Source organism: Pituophis catenifer, unplaced genomic scaffold, assembly GCF_029215685.1.
Source record: "Pituophis catenifer annectens isolate HBS135680 unplaced genomic scaffold, rPitCat1.0.hap2 SCAF_15, whole genome shotgun sequence".
Lineage (NCBI taxonomy): Eukaryota > Metazoa > Chordata > Lepidosauria > Squamata > Colubridae > Pituophis > Pituophis catenifer.
In genome coordinates, this window is record NW_027256895.1 from 1,318,978 (window position 1) to 1,334,829 (window position 15,852).

The window sequence follows — 15,852 nt, forward strand, 5'->3', positions numbered from 1 at the left end:
GAGAGGAGAGGAGAGGAGAGGAGAGGAGAGGAGGAATAGAATAGAATAGAATAGAATAGAATAGAATAGAATAGAATAGAATAGAATAGAATAGAATAGAATAGAATAGAATTTTTTATTGGCCAAGTGTGATTGGACACACAAGGAATTTGTCTTCGGTGCATACGCTCTCAGTGTACATAAAAGAAAAGATACGTTCCTCAAGAATCATAAGGGACAACACTTAATGATAGTCACAGGGTACAAATAAGCAATCAAATACTAATATAAATGTAAGGATATCAGCAACAAGGTTACAGTCTTAAAGTCATTAGTGGGAGGAGATGGATGGTGGCAACGATGAGAAGATTAATAGTAGCGCAGACTTAGTAAATAGTTTGACAGTGTTGTGGGAATTAGTTGTTAAGCAGAGTGATGGCATTTGGGAAAAAACTGTCCTTGTGTCTAGTTGTTCTGGTGTGCAATGCTCTATAGTTGTTTTGAGGGTAGGAGTTGAAACAGTTTACGTCCAGGAGGATGCGAGGGGTCTGTAAATATTTTCCCAGCCCTCTTTTTGACTCGTGCAGGATCCAGGTCCTCCATGGAAGGCAGATTGGTAGCAATTATTTTTTCTGCAGTTCTAATGATCCTCCGAAGTCTCTGTGTCTGCCTTGTTGGGTTGCAGAGCCAAACTCAGAGAACTGGAAGCCTTAAAAACCAGCGAGCTAAACGGTTCCTAGATTCGGTGGCATTGCAGCTACTCACACTGGCTGTTTGTTTCTGCCACCCACGCAAATCGCTCCAAGCCACGGACAGGAGAGCTGTGCTGACACACCGTCTGCATCACAAACGCATCACAAACACGGAAGGGTTGCCAAAATCCACGCCACGGGGGGCCCTCCAGAGCTCCTCCATCCGTGGCGAGAGGCTTGTTCACATCCCTGCTCTGCCAACTCCACCCTTGCACGCCCGGCGTGAACAAAGTTGTGTTTGTGTTTGCTCGGAGATGTTCACACACACACACGTGTCTCTTCTTTTGGTGTTAGCACCTGTTTCTTTTTTTATATATATTATTTTAATTATGAACTGAATGTAATTTTATTTGATGATTTTATATTTCATCTGACTTATTTTATTGGATGATTTTACTAGTATGATTGTATTGTCTTATCTTATATCTTATTTTACTTTTTAATATTTAATTTCACTGGCCATCACTTTATTTTATTGCTTTTTTAGTTTTGTTATTATTATTGTGTTGTGTTGCGTTGTGTTGCATTGTTTTGTGTTGCTCTAAAGTTGTGAGTGCTTTCATCACTGGAGGTTTTCAAGAAGAGACTGGACAGTCACTTGTCTGGAATAATGTAAGGTCTCCTGTTTTAGCAGGGGGTTGGACTAGAAGATCTCGAAGGCCCCTTTCAATTCTGTTATTCTGTTATTTTATTTTACTTTTTAAATTTAATTTCGTATTTTATTTTACAAAACGACCGCAAGTGCGGTTGTAACTTCGAACGGTCGTCCCTAAACGAACGGGTTGCAAGAGGAGAAAAACCTCTATTTTACCGGTATGTTTATTATTTTCTTTATTAAATTTTGATGCCGTCCGTTCTTCCCCTTACGAGGTGACGACTCCCAAAGTTATAAAAGCAGGAAAAAGAATTAAAACACGGACAGTCATCCAGGTGAGAAAGATTGCTTCAAATATGAAACAATGGCCAATTTAATTCAATCCTAAAAACTCTTTTTTTAAAAAAAAAAATATATACTTTTTTAAAAAATATACACGCATGCCTCTTTGTGTAAATACAGCCAGCTCTCTCGGTGGGAAAGGTTACAGAGCTCATGTTCTTGCACGCCCATTTTCCACGTCTCCTCCCTCTTACACGCTTGCTGCTGGCGTGCCTAAGGACACATAAAAGATTACGAATTTTCCCCCTGTCTTCTTATTTTCTTCCAACCTCAGGACGGAACCGAAACCTGCAAAGATAAAAAGGGAAAAAAAAAAAAACCAAAAATTTCTGTCCAGATAATCCATTTTTAGTAACCTGTTTTTGGAAGGTGATACATGCTACACGCATGTCAAACATGCCACATGCCGCTCTCTGCAGGCTGCGGCACCTCTGGCATTTCCCAGAATCCCCTGCTCGGTGCTAGCTCAGAATTCTGGGAAATTACTCCCAACACACTGGGGTTGGTGGGGGTAGGATGCTGCGGTGGGTACGGGTAGTCCTCGACTTACGCCCACAATCGACGCAGAGCGAGACATATTAAAAGTGAGTTATGCCCCGTGTTACGACCTTTCTTGCCTCCGTCGTTAAGCGAATCGCTGCAGGGGTTAAGGTAGCAACGCGGGGATGAAGTCCTCGGCTTAGGACCCCGATGGAGCAAAGCGACACAGTTGTTAAAATGAAATTTTTTTCCCGTTTTCTCGTCTTTCTAGTCTAGCCACCGTTGTTAAACGAATCACTGCGCTTGTTCTGTTAGTGACGTGGTTGTTAAGGGAATCTGGCTGCCCCGTTGACTTTCCCCGTCACACAGTCGCCAAAGGGGATCGCGTGACACCCCCCCCCCGGGGACACCGCAACCGTCATAAAGTATGAGTCAGGTGCCAACGGGGATGGTGCAAAGGTGTGAAAATTGATAAGTCAGTTGTTGTTCAGCCCTATTGTTACTTTGAACAGTCACTAAATGAGGTGTTATAAGTCAAGGACTATCGGTACAAAGAAGAGACCCCATTTGGACGAGGGGGTGATCCTTAAACCCAGTTAGGATGACTAAAGAGATAAATTATGCAGTGTTTGTCAACCACGGGAAGTTTTAGGTGGGTGGACTTCAACTCCCAGAATTCCCCAGGCCTGGGGGATTCTGGGAGTTGAAGTCCACCCATCTTAAATTTAAGATTGTGATCATTGGATTCACCAAAGACTTGGGCTGTATTCACACAACCCACTGAAACACAAGCTAGCCAACATTGTTTGAGCCAAGCCAATCTTTTTCAAACTGGACTGCTTGCAAATGGGTGGACTACAACTCCCAGCATGCCGGCTGGGGAATTCTGGGAATTGAAGTCCTTTAATCTCCAAGTGGCCACATTTGAAAAAGGCTAACCATTGTTTCGGCCAAGCCAGGATTCTACAAACTTTGACCCGCCGTATAGGTGTCGAGACAAAGTTTTGGGGTTTATCCGAGAGGGGTTTGTTTCCATGGTGCCATGGAAAAGCCCCTTCCCCATTCAGCGCCCTCCCCCACTCCGGCCATCTGCCCCTCCTTTCCTGGGGACGTCCACTCACTCTACTGCACAGGAGACCAATCCGAGAAAGAAGCAGGACCCAGAAATGTAGAGGCACAACTGGATGATCTTTGGCAACCCCTGGTATTCTGTGGGGCAGAAGAGAAGCAGACAGGCTGGAGGGGTTGGAGGGGAAGGAAAGGGGGCAGGAACTGAGGGCAGTGGTCCCAGAGAGCGGGGATTCACCCCACTCTTAGCATTTGTGCAGTCGAGCCACCGTTCATCGGCGGAACTCTCCGCCACAAGATTTGTGTATTAGAGCAGCAGAGAGGGAGGGGGAACAGCCCCTTAGAAGAGGCTTAAGGAGGGGGGTGGAAATGGGAGGAAAGTGGGAGAACTGGGGAGGCTCGGCCAGGGAGGGAGGGTCCTGCTTCCCACCCCCCAGGAGGTCAAGAGAGAAAAGAGGCGGGGCCAGCCCCTCACCTGGATAGCAGGTCCTCATATCCCAACAGCGAATCTCTGCCCGGCGACAGGTAGAACAATTGAAGAGAGAGGCCACCACATCTGGAGGAAGGAACCCACAAAGGGATGATAGTTTACCACCACAAAGAGACACGACATTTCGATTTTGCATGGCAGGCTGGAGGATTCTGGGAATTGAAGTCCACCTGTCTTAAAAAGTGGAGACCCCTGATTTGAATCCTAACAGGGCAAAAAAGTCAAAATGGCAGCCGTACGTAAAAAATTAGACGTGATTTGGCACAACTGTGAGGGCCATTTTGACCTCTTCTGACCACCTTGGAGTCCTAAATCAGTTTCACAGGCCTCACTGTGATAAAAATGAATTCTTCTAGCTTCTCTCTTCCTCTTTTCTGCCAGAGCTATAACAATATTTGTTTTCCTAGGTCATACAGTCCTCAACTTACGACCATCCATTTAGCGACCGTTACAACGCTGCCGAAAAATGTGACTGACGACCATTTTCTCACATTTACGACCGTCGCGGACATCCCCGCGGTCAACACGATCAAAACTCAGACGATCGGCAACTGAGTCACGTTTACGACCGTCGCAGTGTAACACCGATGGCAAGAAAGAGGATAAAAGGGGGAAAATTTCATTTAACAAATGTGCTGCTTCGCTCAATTGTGGTCGTAAGTCGAGGACTATCTAATAATAATTAATAATAATTATTATTATTCATTAAATACAAAACTCCGTCAACTGATCATTTAAACTGAGTTTCATGTTTAATGAATAAAAGTAAATTATTACTACTATCATATTATTATTAGTATTATTTGTATTATCCGTATTATTATTATTATTATACTTTTTATTCATTAAACATGAAACTCAGTCAACTGAACATTTAAAAATGTATCACAAATATTATTGACTGGCACTGATGGTTGTTGTTATTATTATTATTATTATTATTATTATTATTATTATTATTATTATTATTATTATTATTATTATTTGTATTTGTATTTGTATTTGTATTTGTATTTGTATTATTTGTATTTGTATGATTATTATTTGTATGATTATTATTTTACACCTTTCTGCCCCCATCCCTAACGGCAGTTTACCGGACCTTAAAAATGCAAAACAGAAACACCAATGCAATTAAAATGAAAATTGGCCTTTTAAGATTAATTGCTGGTCATTAAAATAATTATCCGTCCGAGGGTTTTCAGGAGGAAAACTTACGACAGGCAGGTGGACACAGAGCTAGAGAGAGAGAGAGAGAGAGAGAGAGAAGAAAAATCACATAAAAATGAAAGCAGAGATACTCCCCCAAACAAATATCCCCCAGATAATGAAAAATTCAGAGCAAACCTTTGTCTGATAATAATTGAGGACTAGATCCTTGTGCGATTTGCAAAACTTTCCAGGACAAAGGACGCTTTGGGAATTCGGGTGTGCTGTTGTTGCACATTTATTGTGTTAAAATCAATTAATTGAATTTATATGCTGCCCGTCCCACGCCATCCAAAATGACAGCCGGACAAATACTTTGATGTCTCTCCATTATCCAGCTGAACTCCTAATCTATCTATTATTATTTCTTTGAATTTTATTTTATTTTTTAAATCCTCCCTTCGTAATAAGTAACTCCTGGGATTGTAAGATCCTTTCGTCCCGAGAGTCAACGCCCTTTTGCAGACAGGATCCCCAAATGTCAAGATCAGAAGGAACCCTCGAGGTCATCCAGTCTGACCCCGCCCTGCCAGCTCAGCTCCCTCTCTGAGGAAGGTCCCACGATGCAAACCCTTCCGCGCCCAAGCCCCGGATTTGATGCTAGTTGTAAAACACAGGCAGTCCTCGACTTACAACCGTTCATTTAGTGACGGTTCAAAGTTACAACCGCACTGAAAAAATGAGCCACATTTCACACTTAATGACCCTGTGGTCACGTCATCAAAATTCAGACAACTGACTCATTATTTATGATGGTTGCGGCGTGTGACTCACTGAACGACTGCAGTGATCCGCTTAACAACCTTAGCCAAAAAAAAAAAAGGGTTCATTGAAGGGGGCATAGGCAGTCCTCTTGATAACTGTCTCGCTCAGCGACAGAAATCCTGGGATCAATTGCGGTCGTAAGTCGCGGACTGCCCTTATTTGAAACGGGGCTGCCGAGAGTCCCGTTTGGGGGCGTCCCTGGGAGACAATGGGCAGGCTTCTATCCGAACCCGCCTCTCGGTGCCGAGTGCGAAACAGCCCATCTTAAGGAAAGCAGGCAGGCAGACTGACCCCGCCCCCAAGCCAAACCCCGCCCCCCTAAAGACCCGAGTGCGGATTCTCCCACCTTCTCGGGTCTCGCTTGGGATCTTCACCTCGTGCAGCCAATTCCAAAACTTCGGGAGATCCGTCAAACTTTGCTTTATTTCTAAGGAAAAGAACAGGAGGGGGGGGGAATGTTCCGGAGCTGTGGACTACAACTCCCAGCGTCCCCGGCCATGCTCAGAGGCTGCCTGGAGCAATGGATTTGGGGGCCAGCCAGGCCCTTGAACCCCGGCCGAAGCCCCAGGGGACTCGGGGACTCCCTTACCCATCACTCTGAGCACCCGATGGGCTTTCTCCAGGAGGAGGTCCAGGGCTGCCTCATCTGGGGGCGAGAAGACAGAGAAAGGAGGGATCTTGTTGGAATCCAGGACTGGACCTGTGGGATATCTGCCTGGGGGAGAAAAGTCAGTGGCCCAACCCTATTTGATCCTGAAGCCCCAGAACTGGCATAGGGTGTCAATTCTGTGCTGTTCGGGCCGTCCTACCTCGCAGGGCTCTTGTTACGAGACCCAGCGTCCCTTACAGCTCTATTCTGATTGATTGATTGATTGATGTGGTCTAGGGTCTCCTAATTTATTTATTTATTTATTTATTTATTTATTTATTTATTTGTTTGTTTGTTTATTTATTTCAAATTTATATACCGCACCTTCTCCCAAGGGACTCAGGGCGGGGTACAGCCAAATAAAAAAAAACATACAATACAAACGTTAAAAACCATTAGAAAGATATATATATATATATTAATTTGGCCCCCATTTAAAATAACAAACCAATTAAAAATATTGTTAAAAAAATATATATTAAGCCAGGCTGGTTTTGCTGAAAAAAGAAAGTTTTAAGGGCACGGCGGAAGGCACCGAGGTCTTGAGCAGGGGGGGTGGACTAGAGGACCTCTAGGGTCCCCCCCCAGCTCTATTCTGATGGATTGATTGATGTTACGACCGACCCGAGAAAAGGGAACTTACGACCTGGATCTGAGGTTCCGACGATCAATGCCCCCCCCCGGCGGATCCAAAAAACCAGGGGTGGGGGGCACATTGGAACCTAAAGCCCCCCCTTCCCCGGTGTAGGGTAACTTCCCTCCTATGGATATTGTGTGTGGTGCCTCCCCCTCCTTCTCCATCACTCCCCCAGGTTGAAATCCTGGGGTCTCCCTCTACCTAAGGCGAAGTCCCGGACGGCCTTTGCCCCCCAGGGGTACTTGGAGCAGCCCCCCCGGCCGAAACGCTCTCGGTAGCGGGCACAGAGGTGGGCAAAACGCATCTTCAGGTTTTTGAACTGATGCCCGCAGTGGAGGCAGCCCTCCGTGGCTCCCCCGGCCAGGAGGAAGAGGAGGAGGAAGAGGAAGAGGAGGACGGCTGGGGTGGGTGATGGGCCCCCTGGACACAAGGACCCCGGGCAGGGAGCTGCTGGAGGGCCCATGGGGAGTACTATGTGGGCGGAGCCAGGAAGGGGTGGGCGGGGCCCTGGGAGTTCTCCGGAACCCCGTTTCCATGGTCTGTTTGGCCACGGGTTCTAGAGCTTGCTGTGTCGTTTGGGGCTGGCAAGAATCTTAGAATCATAGAAACCATTAAGGCAGGAAGGGACCCTGGAGGTCATCCAGTCTGACCCCCTTAGGGGCCCAAGGCAGGAGTCCTTCTTCTACCACCCCGGACAAATCATTGAATAAATGAAGGGAAGATACAGATATATTTAAGAGATGTTAAATATGGATATATTTATAAACTATATGATATGAGCCATCAGTGGAGGCTTCCAAGAAGAGGTTGGACTGCCATCAGTCAGAAATGGGGTAGGGGCTTCCTGCTTGGGCCGGGGGTTAGACTAGATGACCTACAAGGTCCCTTCTGACTCTCGTTATTCTGTAAACTGCCCAGAGTCCCTTGGGAATTGGGCGGCATAGAAATGCGATAAATTAAATTAAATTAAATTAAATGGACATAAATTCTGGGTCTGCTTTTGGTCAGTAAAACTTTACCGGGAGTTTAGCGCCTAGGAAGTCCTCGGGTTATGACCACAACTGAGCTAAGCGAAACAGTGGTCAGGTGAATTGTGCCTCATTTCACGACCTTTCTTGCCCCCGTTGCTAAGCGAATCGCTGCAAAGTGTGAAGCGAGACACACCGTTGTTAAATGAATCTGGTTTTCCCCACGGGCTTGGCTCGTGAGAAGGTCGCAAAAGGAGGATCGCACATGATCCCGGGGACGCTGAGATCGTCATCAACATGAGTCAGCTTGCCAAGCATCTTGAATTTTGATCACGTGCCCACGGGGATGCTTCGACGGTCGTAAGTGTGAAAAACGGCCATAAAAATCACTGTTTTTCAGTGCCCTTTTAACTTAGAATGGTCACTAAGCGAGCGGTTCTAAGTCAAGGACTGCCTTTAATCTGTGGCTCTTTGCTGGCTTTCGGTTGTTATCCTCAAAGTGATTTTTGTTCTTTGACCACAACAGAAGCTGCGAAGAAGAAGCTGGGCGCCGGCTCTCCCAAATGGTTGAACTGGTTTTCCCGCATCGGGTTGGACTAGATGACCCTTGAGGGTGCTTTCCAAAGGGCATAATTCGAGGATTTTTCCCCAATCAGTCTGGCAGAGGAGTTTCCCCAGCCTGTCGGCTCTATGGCGCCTCGACAATTGTGGTGCGGTGTTACTCCACCTTTGCAACTTGAAGATGGGTGGATTTCAACTCCCAGAATTCCCCAGCCGGCAAGGCCTTTGAATCTTGCCTGACTAGGTGGCTCAGTGGCTAAGACGCTGAGCTTGTCGATCAGAAAGGTTGGCAGTTCGGCGGTTCGAATCCCTAGTACAGGTCTCCTGTGTGAGGTTGGACTACATGACCTCGAAGGTCCCTTCCGTTACTGTTACTTCTAATAAAGAGATTTAAAGGCAGTTGCCTGGATGGTGAATTTCCCAGTCCTGCCTGGCTCCCAAAAGATACAGTTAGTCCTCAATTTACAACACTTCATTGAATGACCATTCAAAGTTAAAGATGTTTAAAGATAAATAAAGCTAAGTATTGGAAATGTCATACCCAGTTGCCGGGATCATATTATCATATGTGGTGGTTGTGCAAAGAAGCAAAACATTATTGGGTGAAAATACACAAACATGGTTAATTTAATTTAATTTAATTTAATTTAATTTAATTTTATTTAATTTAATATTTAAATTTATATACCGCCCTTCTCCAGAAGGACTCAGGGCGGTGAACAGCCAGAAGTAAAAAACATCAAATACAAAATTTAAAAAACAATTTAAAAATATATTAAACAATTTGGCCCGACAGTTAAAATCCCCCATTTAAAAATCCAAATTAAAATTACACAATTGGAGAAATTAGGCCAGTCCGGTTAGAGGGAATGTTGCAGCAACATATAGCCAGAGAATTTTACCAGAGAATTACAGTAAAGAAGATACATATTTGATCATTCATATAATAACAGCGGCTAGAATTGTATTTGCACAAAACTGGAAAGCAGAGAAAATCCCGTCGGAAGGAGAAATGCTAAAGAAAATTTTAGAACGTGCAGAAATGAATAGATTAACATTGAGAATAAAAGATAAAGAGGAGTCGATGTATTTCAAGACGTGGGGAAAACTTTATGGTTGGTTAGAAAAGAAATATGAATAAGGGTATAGAGATAAAATAGATAGAGAATAGATGGGAGAAAACAATTAGAAAAATAGATACCTAGATGATGCCAAGTAAAAGGAGAAAGGGGAGTGGAGGGGTAAAAGGGGAAAAAAAGTGAGATATTATAAAAATGTACACAAATGATGAAATAAAAATAAATAATAACTGAATAAGAAATTGAAATGAAAATAAAGATAATTAGGAAATCGAGGCTGCTCGGATACCACTTTAGATTGAGCTGAAAAGGGAAACAAGAAGAGAGAAGATAGGAGTAGAGAGAGAGGAAGGGAAAAGAGAGGAGAGGATAGAAGAGGAGAAAGAAGAAAGGGAAAAGGAAAGGAAGAAAAGGGAGGGGAAAGAGGAGCAGGAGAGAAGGTTAGAAGGTGGGGAAGAAGAGAGGAGTGGGGGAAGAGAAGGGGAAGTAGGAAAGAGAAGGAGAGGAAGAACGAAGAAAGGAGAAGAAAGTGGAAGGAAAAGAAGGGGAGGAGAAAGAAGAAAGGGAAAAGGAAAGGAAAAAAAGGGAGGGGAAAGAGGAGCAGAAGAGAAGGTTAGAAGGGGGGAAGAAGAGAGGAGTGGAGAAGGGGAAGTAGGAAAGAGAAGGAGAGGAAGAACGAAGGAAGTAGGAAGAGAAAGAGGAAGGAAGAGAAGAGAAGGAGAAGAAAGGTGGGAGTAAAGGTAAAGAGTAAAAGAGCAGCCCCAAAAAGGTAAAAAGTAAAAAGTAAAAATTAAAATTAAAAGATAAAGCGAATGAAAAATGATGGATAAATGACTGTACATGTAAATGTGTTTATGAGAAATAAAAATAAAAACTTTTAAAAAAAAGTTACAACGGCCCTGAAAAAAGAGGCTTATGACCGTTTTTCACACTTCCAACCTTTGTAGCGTCTCCGTGATCAAAATTCGGACACTCGCCACCCGGCATGTACCTACTTACGACGGTCGGGGGTGGGGTGTCACGTGAGCCCTTTAGCGACCGTCCGACAATCCCAGTCAAACGGGGAAGCTGAGTTCACTTAACAACCTTGCAAACTCGCCCAGCTGCAGCACTTCACTTAACAACGGTGGCGAGACAAGTCGTAAAACGGGACCAAACTCAATTGTCTCGCTTAGCGACCGAAATGTGGGGCTCAATTGTGGTCCTAAGTCGAGGACTGCCTTTATTAGATTGTGACTCACCACTGATTGACCATAAGCCACTTTAAAACCGGGGTTTAAGAGTATCGCTGAGAAAGTTATCCTTCAGAAATCCCGGAAGGTCCCATCGGGCTGGTGGCTCAGGATGATGGGTCAAAGAGGAGCAGGAAGGAACAGATCGAAGCTGGGCCCTTCTGAGACCTCAGCGATGTTCTCTCCAGACCATGTTTTTTTTTTGTAAAGTTTTTTTTACACAAACACACACACAAACATACAATGTATTTTTGCTGAACAGAGTATTCGGCCGGTTTAACAAATTTAAAAATTTTTTAGTCGAAAGGACTAAAAATTACAACTAAAATTACAATTTCTATACCTCCTTTTTTGCCATACCATTTATTTTCATCTATTTTGTAGCAATATCACCCTTCATTTTCATCTCTAATTTTTGACCAAATTCCATTTTCCCTTCTATTCTATATTAAACCCCTTCCCATTATCATCTAATTTTTATAGCCATCATCAAATTAATTAATTACAGTTATTTAATTCTTATATTAATAATAAACCCACTTGTTTTATAACATACATTTCCTTAACTAATACAATCCAACATTTTAATAGAAATCAATTGATTGTATAGATATCTTTTTCATTTATACAGTACATGAACCAGAAGAAGAAAAAAAAACCTTAGTTGAATTTAGAAATATTCTAACTATTATCCTCTAATCATATAGCTTTCCCCCTGTATTATTCCAAATCATCACTTAATCATTTGTACAGACACCACCGTAAACCATTAGAAACATTTCAATTATTATTCCAATTATTTTTCAATTCATTTTCACCATCATATGATTTAACATTATTTCTTACTACAATTCATATTTCAATTCCAGCCATATACAGTATTTACTACAAATATTTCATTCATTCAGATCTAGGATGTCTTATTTTTGTGTTCCCTTTATTTTTTTGAGCAGTGTACATCATATTCCTCTTTCATTTCTTTCCTTTTTTTCCCTTTCCCTTTTCATTTTCCTTTTTCCATTTTTTCTTTCCCCTTTTTTCCTTTTGTGCCTCTGTCCAGACCATGTTGAAGGTACCAAGTGAAGAGAATATTTTGGTAGCTCAGGGTTCAAAGGAGAGCTCCTTTGGGCTTGGGGTTTTTTTCTTGTAGACGTTTCATGACCCAAATAGGGAGTGACATCAGTGCTAGGAGGGAGAGGGGTTTGTGGAGAGGAGGAGGAGGAGGAACGAAGAAGACTGTGGGGTCCTGGGTGGTCTTTGAGCTTGTTGGTTTCAGACGTTTCATGACCCAACTACGGAACATCATCAGTGTTAGAAGGCAGGAGGAGGACGATGATGACTACTGTGGGGTCCTTGGCGCTGCCTGAGCTTTTCTTGTAGATGTTTCATGACCCAGCTAGGGAATATTATCAATGCTAGAAGGAAGGAGGGGGAGGAAGAGGAGGAGAAGAATGGCTGTGGGGTCCTTGGTGCTGGTTTTTTTCTTGTAGACGTTTCATGACCCAGCTAGGGAATATTATCAGTGCTACAAAGGAATGGGGTTTGCAGAGAGGAGGAGGAGGAGGAGGACTTTGGGGGGGGGTGTCCTTGGTGCTCTCTGAAATTGGTCATTTCCTTGCAGACCTTTCATGACCCAGCTAGGCAACCTCATCAGCTTCAAAGCAAAGCCACCTGAAAGTCGAAGAAACCCTCTGTACATGCTCCAGGGAGGGAGGGGAGGGGATATTCCACCTGGCCTTTTGCACCTGCAGCCCCTCCCGCTGGACCAGGTGCTTCGGCAGCCTCCTTGGCTCGATTGCCAGGTGCGTTGGAGCCCCCTCCCCGCTTTCAACCCCCCCTCCTCTCCTGCCCCAAACTTTCTGCTCTAAAAACCCCGCCCTTGGAAGCAAAAATAAACTCTCCCTGCACAAGCGGCCAGGTGAGGTGTGAGCAGGGACCACGTGAGGCTCCTTTGCGTGTCAGAGCCGTGCGGAGGAGAACTCGGCCTGGAGTAGGAGGCTTACTCAGACCCGAAGGAGAATGTAGGTCAGCAGCCACCCCTGCCCCGGGCTGTGTGAATCACCCACAAGGAGTGGTGCAAGAGACACACTTTGCAGCATTAGTGTTATCAAAAAATTACAACCTGCCCTGCAAAGTACCATTCGGGGGTGGCCAACGTTCGCCCTGCGTGATTTTGGCCCCCCGAAAACCCCATCAAGAGCATCGGGTTGAGCAGAAAATAAATCATATTATTATTCCGTTATCTCAAAAATAAGATCTTGGAGCAAACTTGGAGCAGGACTTCGAAGATGCCAAAAAAAAAAAGGGATTCTGGAACCCAGAAGGCACTGATTCTGGTCTTTGGGCCTTTGATAGAGGGAAGGAGGGAGGGAGGGAGGGAGGGGGAATGCAGTTCAAAGCAAGATAAAATAGGATAAAAGCAGGTAATAGGAAAAAAAACTATAATGGACAATCTTTCAATCAGTGTTTTTTTTTCCATCTGGACAACATTAAGAGGGGGTGGACTTCAACTCCCAGGATTCAACTCCCAGAACCTACCCTCTCTTAAAGTGGCAGGAATTCTGGGAGTTGAAGTTTACCTTTCTTAAAGTGGCAGGAATTCTGGGAGTTGAAGTTTACCCCTCTTAAAGTGGCAGGGAATTCTGGGAATTGAAGTTTACCTCTCTTAAAATGGCAGGAATTCTGGGAGTTGAAGTTTACCCCTCTTAAAGTGGCAGGGAATTCTGGGAATTGAAGTTTACCTCTCTTAAAATGGCAGGAATTCTGGGAGTTGAAGTTTACCCCTCTTAAAGTGGCAGGGAATTCTGGGAGTTGAAGTTTACCTCTCTTAAAATGGCAGGAATTCTGGGAGTTGAAGTTTACCCCTCTTAAAGTGGCAGGAATTCTGGGAGTTGAAGTTTACCTTTCTTAAAGTGGCAGGAATTCTGGGAGTTGAAGTTTACCCCTCTTAAAATGGCAGGGAATTCTGGGAATTGAAGTTTACCTCTCTTAAAATGGCAGGAATTCTGGGAGTTGAAGTTTACCCCTCTTAAAGTGGCAGGGAATTCTGGGAATTGAAGTTTACCTCTCTTAAAATGGCAGGAATTCTGGGAGTTGAAGTTTACCTCTCTTAAAATGGCAGGAATTCTGGGAGTTGAAGTTTACCCCTCTTAAAGTGGCAGGGAATTCTGGGAGTTGAAGTTTACCTCTCTTAAAATGGCAGGAATTCTGGGAGTTGAAGTCCACCCCTCTTAAAGTGGCAGGGAATTCTGGGAGTTGAAGTCCACCCCTCTTAAAATGGCAGGAATTGAGAAACATTTGAGTTAAGGAATCCCCCAAGGCTCTCTTGTTGGTACCTTTTCCCCTTCAGCCCTCTTTACCCCCTCAATAAACCCCACATCCTGCACTGGGCCTCCAAATAAGCCGAATCCCCCACACTTCCTGTCCCGGGAGCGCCACTTGGAGATTCACTGTATTAAAAAAAAAAATGAGTCCATCAACAACAATGGAAAGCTCTGCCCTCTGCTGGCCAATGGCTGTTACTGCATGCTGGGTTCAAAGCATCTGGTGACCACAGCTTTCCTACTGTAGAAATAACTAACCCAGTTTATTTGTGTCCCAGTGGGGGCAGCAGCAGCTCCGTGGGTCTCAGAACAATTCCACCATGTTGAGTTGAGAATTCTGGGGCTTGTAGTCCGTACGTCTGGCGGAGGCCCGGGGTGGAGGGGAGCTCACAGCTGTTTTAGGAAGCTGGGTTGGGGGTCTCACAATGGACATTAGCTGCTGTACCTCCCCCAAGCCCCCCCTTCCAACCCCCGGGAGAGAGATTGTGATCGTATGACCTTTTCTGCGTGGCTGGTCGTTAAGTGACTGCGGCGGTCGTAAAGCGAGCACCTCGGCCGTTAAATAAAGCAACAGTTCTCTACGGGCTGGTGTATCTGGACCCAGCTCCCGCCGACTCTTTTCCCAGCTTTGTGACTATCTGACAATGGGGTGTATCTCTCCGTGGCCGCCTCCCCACCCCCTCCCCAAATACAGCAACCCCAGATTTCATATCACAGGGAAAAAGAGTTGTGCCGTGGCCTAGAGGTAGAGCTCCGGCCTCACAATCAGGAGGCTGTGAGTTCAATCCTAGGTAGAGGCGGATATTTCTCTCTCTGGACACACTGAGAATATATCTGCTGAACAAAACTCCTCATTGGAAACAGGAAAGGCATCCGGCCAGAAAACACTCAGCTCCGTTCAGTTGCCCAGACTCCACCCCGATGCAAGGGATTATGGGGTCGTTAAAAGAAGAGGATGATCACAAGGGAAAACACAAAATTGCCGAGCTTTATTGTCACGTGGCAATCGCACACCGAGGGGTTTTTTTTTGCGTTCTCGCGAGGTGTCGCAAAGCCCACCCTACCCCATCCCAAACAGGCAGGTCCTTACGTTGCTCTCGAAGGGCGAGTGTGTGTGTGTGTGTGTGTGTGTGTGTGTGTGTGTGTGTGTCACACAATTTTTGTGCGACGTCCTTCCCCATGGGACCCCGAGCCGAGAACTCCATTTGTTTGTTCGTTCTTTTGTGTGTCCAACAACAGATTGGAGGAAAGCCGTCTAGGCGGGGGCCCAAATTCTTCTGCCTTTTCAGAGGGGGTTGGACTACATCTCCCATCGTCCCCAGCGGGAGTCATGCCCTTTTCTGACGCACCCCCCCCGCCTTTCGTGCGCAGAAATGGGAAGCTGGTGTGTGAAAACACACGCCGTAAATTAGAAGCAAAATAAGTTAAGAAAAGAGGAAGGGGTAAACAATAAACAGCCCATTATAATTACAGGTATATCCCACCCCCCCAAATTATATTAATTACAAAACGGCAGAAGTGTCAACGGATGGTCCCACGGATTTACATATTCACAGAGTTGGAAGGGACCTTGCAGGTCATCTAGTCCAACCCCCGCGTGAAGATTTAGCCAGGATTATTTCAGGATAGGTAGTCCTCGATTTACAACCGTCCTGGAACCCGGTCGTTAAGTCAAAACGGTCATAACGTAGCCGTCACCAACGAGATTTGACGATGATTTTTT